The following is a 7,601-nucleotide window of genomic DNA, read 5'->3' on the forward strand; positions in this document are numbered from 1 at the left end:
AAACACTTGTGGGACACAGATTAGTTTTTTATCTGTTAACGAAGATGTGTATAATAGTCTCAACCGGGCTGGACTGAGGTGTAAATCATGCTGGGGAAAGTCTTTTCACAATATAAATGATGTATAGCAATTTAATGTATGAATAATAATTAAAAATTAATTTAAAAATAAATATGATAAAAAAAACTCGGCCATAATTATATAGACGGTAAGTGATGTAGTCACGACCTGAATTTGAGCATGACCTTGTGGAGTCCATAGCTATGATGTCCTGTGGATGGCTAAAGTATGCAGTAATATAATTAACAGAAAGTTAGAGGTTACACATGTCTGATCATATATATGTAATGCATCCATAAAATATATGTACATCTTCAAAGAGAGTATTAAGATGTAAGTGTCTAGATTATCATTCATTGTGAAACATACATTAGAAGTAAAGTCCAAGAAGTAAAATATTTATATTTCATATATATATTAATTTGCCATAGGATTTGTGTGCTCATCAGAGACAGAGAGAGGGAAAGTGAGAAAAGACCAGCCCCGCAGGAGGTATGACCTTGCTACAATCTCTTCTCCTCCATTTAGCTCAAGTTTTTAAAAAAGTCAGTGGAAAATGTGCTAACAGTAAAGCTTTCTAGTTCATATTATACTTCTTATATAATATAACTTCCGTAAACAAAGTAGGTTCATTCTTATAAAAATCATAATATGGTAAATTTGAATGTACGTAGGAAATTCAGGACAAAATAAGTTGGTAAAAGGTAGTTATTTCTTGCGTCACATCTTCCCTTCAGTGTAAATCTACGCTTCAGGCAAACACACAACCATTGTGGAAAAACGCCTGAGTATGACTGGCATCTTATCCTTGCTTATATCTCTTTTATGAGTCCATATGTATTGCCTGACTCCTTATATTTGGTACATCTTTTACTTGGTATTTGTTTATTTGTTTTATTTTCTAGCTGCTTGTAATCGGAAAACTTGATATGATGGTGATGTTGAAAGGTGATGGTGATACTGAATTTTATGAGATACATGTATATCCAGGGTATTCTGAGTATCATTAGATATAAATGCATCCATTTTAGAGAATTTGAAAATTATGCAGAAAATACCTTTCTCTTTGTTGCTGAGGTACTTATATATTTGTTTCTTAGACTTTTAGGAGGGAGTGTGGAAGGATTAGAGGGGATTAGGGAGATGTTGATCTAAGGCTAGGAAATTTCAGTTGGGCAGGGAGAATAAATTCAAGAGATCTATTGTACAGTATACTGGCAACAATTGATAATTTATAAATGAAAATCATCTCAACAGAAACAAATAGTAAATAATTGGAGTAAAACATATGTTAAGCAGTTCGGTTTAGCCATTCCACAATGTATATATATTTCAAAACATCATGTTATATGCCATAAATATGTATAATTCTTATTTATTAACTAAAATAAATAATAAGTTTTTTTTATTCTAATTTATTTTATACATTCAATCACTATCATCACTTAGGTTGTAAAGTAATTTACCCAACATGAATACACTTCACACCAGTCCTGTTGAGGATACTAAACACATTATCATCAACAAATAATAATCCATTTCTGTGTCCCATAAATATCTATCCTCTCTATTTTTCTTGTTAATTTCTTTTCTCACACTTCCCCCTTCTCCCACCTTCCTCAGGAAAAAAAAATTGAAAATGGGGACTATGGGTTCATAGATGTAAGTACTTTAATGAAGTCTTTTTATTGTGTTAGTCAATAGTTAAAACCATTTTTCTTAAGTGCTCAGGTTGGCAAAGAAAAACATAAAGAATCACTTGTTTGCCAAGGTGCTCTATAATAGTTCACCCAGTTATTTTTCACTTTTATAGGCAAAATTTTCATTAGGAAATATTAAAAAAAAATTTGTGAGGAAAATGTTCAGAATAAATACAGTAGTTTAAAAACAGCATGTTTTAAACTTTTTCATTCTGTTCTCTTTATATATTTTTAAAACATGTATTTCTGTAAGTTTAGAATTGGTTCATATGCTTAAGAGCTGGGTAAGTATGTATGTGTATGAGTTTGCAGCATGGATATGTCTTTTTTAGTGTTTTCTTTCAAGCTAGGTGACTGTGGTTCTCTTCAGTCTCAAGTTAATAGGTTTGAAATCACTGCAGCCTCTCTTCAATGTCTTCATGAGCATTCTGTGTGATTTCCTTGATGTACTAACAAAACAAGAGCGAGCTGGAGTACACAGCACACTTCTGAGTCTTTCCAATATGATTAAGTAGGAAGAAAGCATTTAAAGGAAGTAAAAGCCTTTGCTCTAACAAGGGTCTTGCCAGATATGTCCCTTGAGTGCATTTAATCCTTTAAAAAATTTACCAGCTTTTTTTTTTTAAAAAAAGAAGATTTTGTATAATTTAAATCTCTCAAGTTTATGCGCACTTAATGCAATTTTATTTTTAGGGTTTTATTATAACACTTCCCTTACTGTTGAGTGATCCAAAAAAAGGTCCTACTGAATATCCTTAGTAGTCATTTTAATTCTGTCCTTTTAATTCATTAAGCCTCTGCTTTTCACTCTCCATTGGTTTCTCCATCTTGTTCTTATACTATTAAGAGTGAATTTAATTTCTCTTAGTGACTTCCATTTTCACCACAGTCATGGAGTTTAGCGAAATTCACCTGCTGCTTATCCCAGGACACTGTTTAAAAAACATTTACATTAACTAAAGTTCAATTTTATTTGGTTTTCCATAGTTTGTGACTAATCCTCTTTTCCCAGCACAGTATCCAATTTAGAATAATGTGTTACATTTAGTGTCATGAATCCTCAGTTTCCTCTTGATGTAATAGTTTCCCAGATATTTCTAGTTTTTGATAATCTTGAGAAAAAGAACATAGTTGAATGTTTTGTAAAATGTCCCTCAGTTGAGAATTTTCTGATATTTTTCTCATAATTAGACTAAGAAAATGGGTTTTGGGTAAAAGACAACAGAAGCAAAGTGTCGATCTCCTCACAGTATATTGAGTATACATAATATTGACTTGACATCACTGATGATGTTGACCTTTATCAAAACTATTGTGGTTAGATTTCCCACTGTAAAGGTACTACTTTTCCCCTTCTTTCCAAACTGTTCTCTTTGGAAAGAAGTTACTACATGTAGCCCATACAAAAGTGGAGCATTAAACTCCATCTCCTTGATGTACGTATGTGAATAACTTTCTTGAAATACTTCTGCATGGAACTCATTTCCCTCATTTATCTATTTACTAAATCATTTACTAATATGGATGTTACTAGTATAGATTCATGAATATTTGTTTTATACTTTGATTATAAACCAGTGCTACTTAATTTTGTTACTCAAATTGTTCTAGTTTTATTTATTGGAACCTCTTTCTGGTGGTTTTGGTGTCCCTTTAACATATTCTCACCAAGATGGTGATTGTTTTGTTTTGATTTGGCTTTGGCTTTTAAGCATTTTCTTGCTTCATGATTCAACAGATGTTCTAGACACATGCTGTGTACTAGACACTCTGCTCTAGCCATAAAATTTGCCATTGCTCTGAGAATTTCTCGATCTTTTTTAGTGAAGAATGGTATGAGACATCGAGATCTGGCTTTGAGGTACACTTGATGCTACTGGGTGCTGGTTCCAGGCCCATTCAACTGACAGAATCAGCATAATTTTCAAAAATTGTGTTCATGGTGTCTCCAGAAGACAGAACTCCCACCTTATAAAAATACTGTTGATGAGTCCTAGCTGTGTGTGTGTGTTTGTGTGTTTCTCCAGGCACAGGTTTACTTAATTAAATAGCATCACATACCACAATCAGTACTTTTTCTCTTGTGAATATTACTGATAAAAGATTTGTTTAGTCTTGATGATGAATATTTGTCATGTTCTTACTGAAAAAAAAGAGAAGTCCTGGTTGGCAGCGGGTGCTTGCCAGAAAGACAGAGAGAGACAGAGAGATGGAAAGCAAGAAATCACACACACCCCCCCAGTGGGGATGGCCATGCTGCAATCCCTTCCTCTCCATTCTCCTCTTGGGAACCGCGACACAGATGCACATGCACCCGGAGTGAGTTCAAACCACCAGGTCCGGGACTCGAACCGCGGTCAACCACATGGAAGTCTAGTGATGTAGCCATTAGGTCATCTACTGGTACCCTCTGTTAATATTTTTTATTGTATTGGTGTACTATTCTTTACAAGGTACTTTATTCTAAGGGCTAATGGAGGGACCAGCAAATGGCATAATAGTTATGTTGTTCTACTCCCACATAGTCGACTGCAGTTAGGGTACTGGACCTATTAGCCTAAAATTCACGCTGGACGTGTGTGCATGCATGCCCAAAATCCCAAAAGGAAAATAGAAGAGAATGAATTGCAGCGTGGTCATCCTTCTTGCGGGGGAGGAGGGGTGTGATTTCTCACTTTCTGTCTCTGTCTCTCTTGCAAGCACACACACCATATAGCAAAAAAAAAAAAAAAAAAAATACTCTCCAAAAAAAAGTTAATAGAGATGATATTGTCTGTAGCATTTTGATAATTTAACTCAGTAGAAGAAAAATAAATTAATAAATAAAAAAAAAGAAAAAGAAAAAGAAAAAAAAAAGTGAAAGGACTTCCCCAACTTCAGACAACCAGTCGCACTAGAATATAGTTCAGTATTTTTACTGTTTCTCTTTTTAAAAAATAGAGAGGCAAAGCATTAATGGGACAAAGAAATGTGGTATTATCTGTTGAAGATAATTTTATAGTTTTATCGACTGGACTAGGGAGACATGTTCACATGTTCAAGATTCACTTTGTAAACTAAATAATGTGATTTAATGTATAAAAGAAAATGAAATTTAAAAATATTAGAAAAATTATACAGCATTGCTTTACAAAAAGTAAAGCTCATGGAACTCATTTTCTCAGTAGCTTTGTTATTTTCAATGAACAATATTAAATTATTACATCTCTGGTGTATTATAAAAGTTAAATGATATGACTACACCTTCATTCACCCCAAATCAATTACAATTGAAATGCAGCAAGCCTAACTTTGGATGGTTAAATGAGCAGATGGATAGATAGATAAATGGAAGACAAGTACATATTTCAAAACTTAGGTGTCCTCCCTATCTCTACCAGTGACTTCCATATGCTGCAGTATAAATCAACTGAGAAGAATCTTTTTTGTTCTCATGTTTCTATTACTTCATCTAGGTCCCTCAAAAAAGATGTTACACAGATGTTAGGCCAATGCCTTCAGGTTAGAAAATATTGCCCCAATGCTTTTGTTTTTCTTCAGCTGTCCATTTTAGTGATTGAATGCCATTACCCTGCAAATGTTGTTCATAATAAACATGCAAGTTGAGCAAAGCATCTTTGGTCTATGTTTACCTAATGAGTTTGTTGGCATTGTATGGTTCATATATCTCTTTCACTATAGACCATTTCTTTACTTCAAGTTACTTTCCAAAACAGGGATGTCCATCTTTTTCTTCAAGGAGCCAACTTTTCCTTATGTCCACAGATTCTGCAAGAGGATAGCAAAGTATCATTTTATGGGTGAGCTGATGGTGATGGTTGAGGTTCCTGAATCCCAGGTGGCCAGCTGTGTGCAGTTCAATTCCCTACCTTTTGTCTTGAAACTCCCCAGGCAGTAGTGCCTGCATGCCCAAAATCCCAAAAGGAAGGGGGAAATGGAGCAGGGTTTGTGGTGTGACCAATGTTCATGAGAGATATTTTCTTGATTTCCCTCTGTCTCTAGTGAACACACATGCCCTCTGGCAAAATTTTAAAAAGCTCCCTATGTGGGCCAAACTCACAGAGATCATTTTTAGAATGGCATCACTTTTGCAGTCCTGACTTTTATTTTTCTCACTAACAAGTAAACTTATTCCCATGGCATCACTGTTGCAGTCCTGACTTATTTTTCTCACTAACAAGTAAACTTATTCCACCAACTTCTCAGGATATTATCTTCACTATTATATTGACATTAATTTTATGTTATTTTGTATTTTTATTAACTTAATCTACCTAAATCTAATAATTTTTTTCTTGTCTTATTACTCAGCACCAAGATTTACACAATAAAGAGTATATGCAAAGTTATACATGATGTTGACACAGTCTATAGCAAACATATTAACATTGCATATTTTATGTGACATAAAATGCTGTTCCCTATTGAAGTTGTCTTGATTTTGGCCAAAGGAGTTACGATGATAGTTTTTATTGTTTTACCTACCTGAATTTAAATTTCTGAAGAAATCAATTTGAATATTGCATACCTCATTTTAAATAGTTTCAGTATGTTGTTTAAAATTAAATGTGTCTCCAATTTTATTCCTTAGTTCGTATATTTATCCAAATGAAATTAAAATTTGTTGAAACTTAGTTAATGTTTTCTTTGCTGTTTATATTCACTCTTTTATTAGAAATTTATTTCAATAATGCCGTGTAGCTTGGACGGATGGTTTAATGGTGTTAGTTCTCAGAAGCATTCATATCCAATATAATACTTACTGGTATATTTACATAAAGACTTAATTACTTTTTACTCTTGCATTTACTTTTTCTTTCTCTTTCTTTCTTCTTCTTCTCTCTCTCTCTCTTTCTTTTTTTTTTTTTTAATTTTGCCAACTAGAGGTTGTGTGCGTTCACCAGACAAAGTCAGAAAGAGAGAGAGATGGACAAAGCACCCCACCCCTATGAGGCAAGGTCAAGTTGTAATCCCTTCTTCTCCACTTTTCCCTGCCTTCAGGTTTTGAGCATGCACACACACATGCCCTGTGTGTTTTTCAAGCCTCCAGGTCCTGGATTTGACACAATCTGCCATGTGGGATTTGGTTCTCTCCACCATGAGGCAATGGGATGGCCCATTGTTAAATCTGTAAAGAAGAGATTTTGTGATATTTCGTAAGAGTCCAAGAAGTGAGAAAACAATAGTCAGTTGATACACACGAACATCAGACAAAACCAGGTAAAGTAGCTTTGTCCCTTAAGCAGTGAACTAATGCAGACTTCAGCCTAATCATATACAATCAATCTGATTCTTCATCTCTCACATTATTCTATAAGAATTTTGTGTTTTCACGAAGAACAACATTTTATTAGGAAATAATGTGATATATTTTGTTACCTTTTTTTTTTTTTTTTTTTTTTTGAGATTTTTGCTACAGGACATGTGCACTTGCCAGAGAGACAGAAAGACAGAAAGCAAGAAATCACCCCTTCCCCACTGCACACACCCACACTGCAATCCATTCTCCCCATTCTAGTCTCAGGATTTGGGGCCCACACATGCGCATGCCTAGCATGAGTTTTAAGCCACCAGATCCAGGACTCAAACCACCGTCAACTACAGAGAGTCCAACAATGTGCCATTATGCCATCTTCTGGTTCCATATATTTTGTTACTTTTAAAAATATTTGTTTGATTTCTTTCATGAGTGCAAAAGAGAGAAAAACAGTTTCCCTCAACAGGGTCTCATCATGCCACACTCTCCTCTCACTCATCCCTCTACTAGGTCAGGTCATGGATACACACACCCAACATATTTCAGATGATGAGCAATCTGGAGTTCGGTCTTCTGTGTGACTC

The sequence above is a fragment of the Tupaia chinensis genome, unplaced genomic scaffold (assembly GCF_000334495.1).
Source record: "Tupaia chinensis unplaced genomic scaffold, TupChi_1.0 Scaffold143687_1, whole genome shotgun sequence".
In the NCBI taxonomy this organism is placed as follows: Eukaryota; Metazoa; Chordata; class Mammalia; order Scandentia; family Tupaiidae; genus Tupaia; species Tupaia belangeri.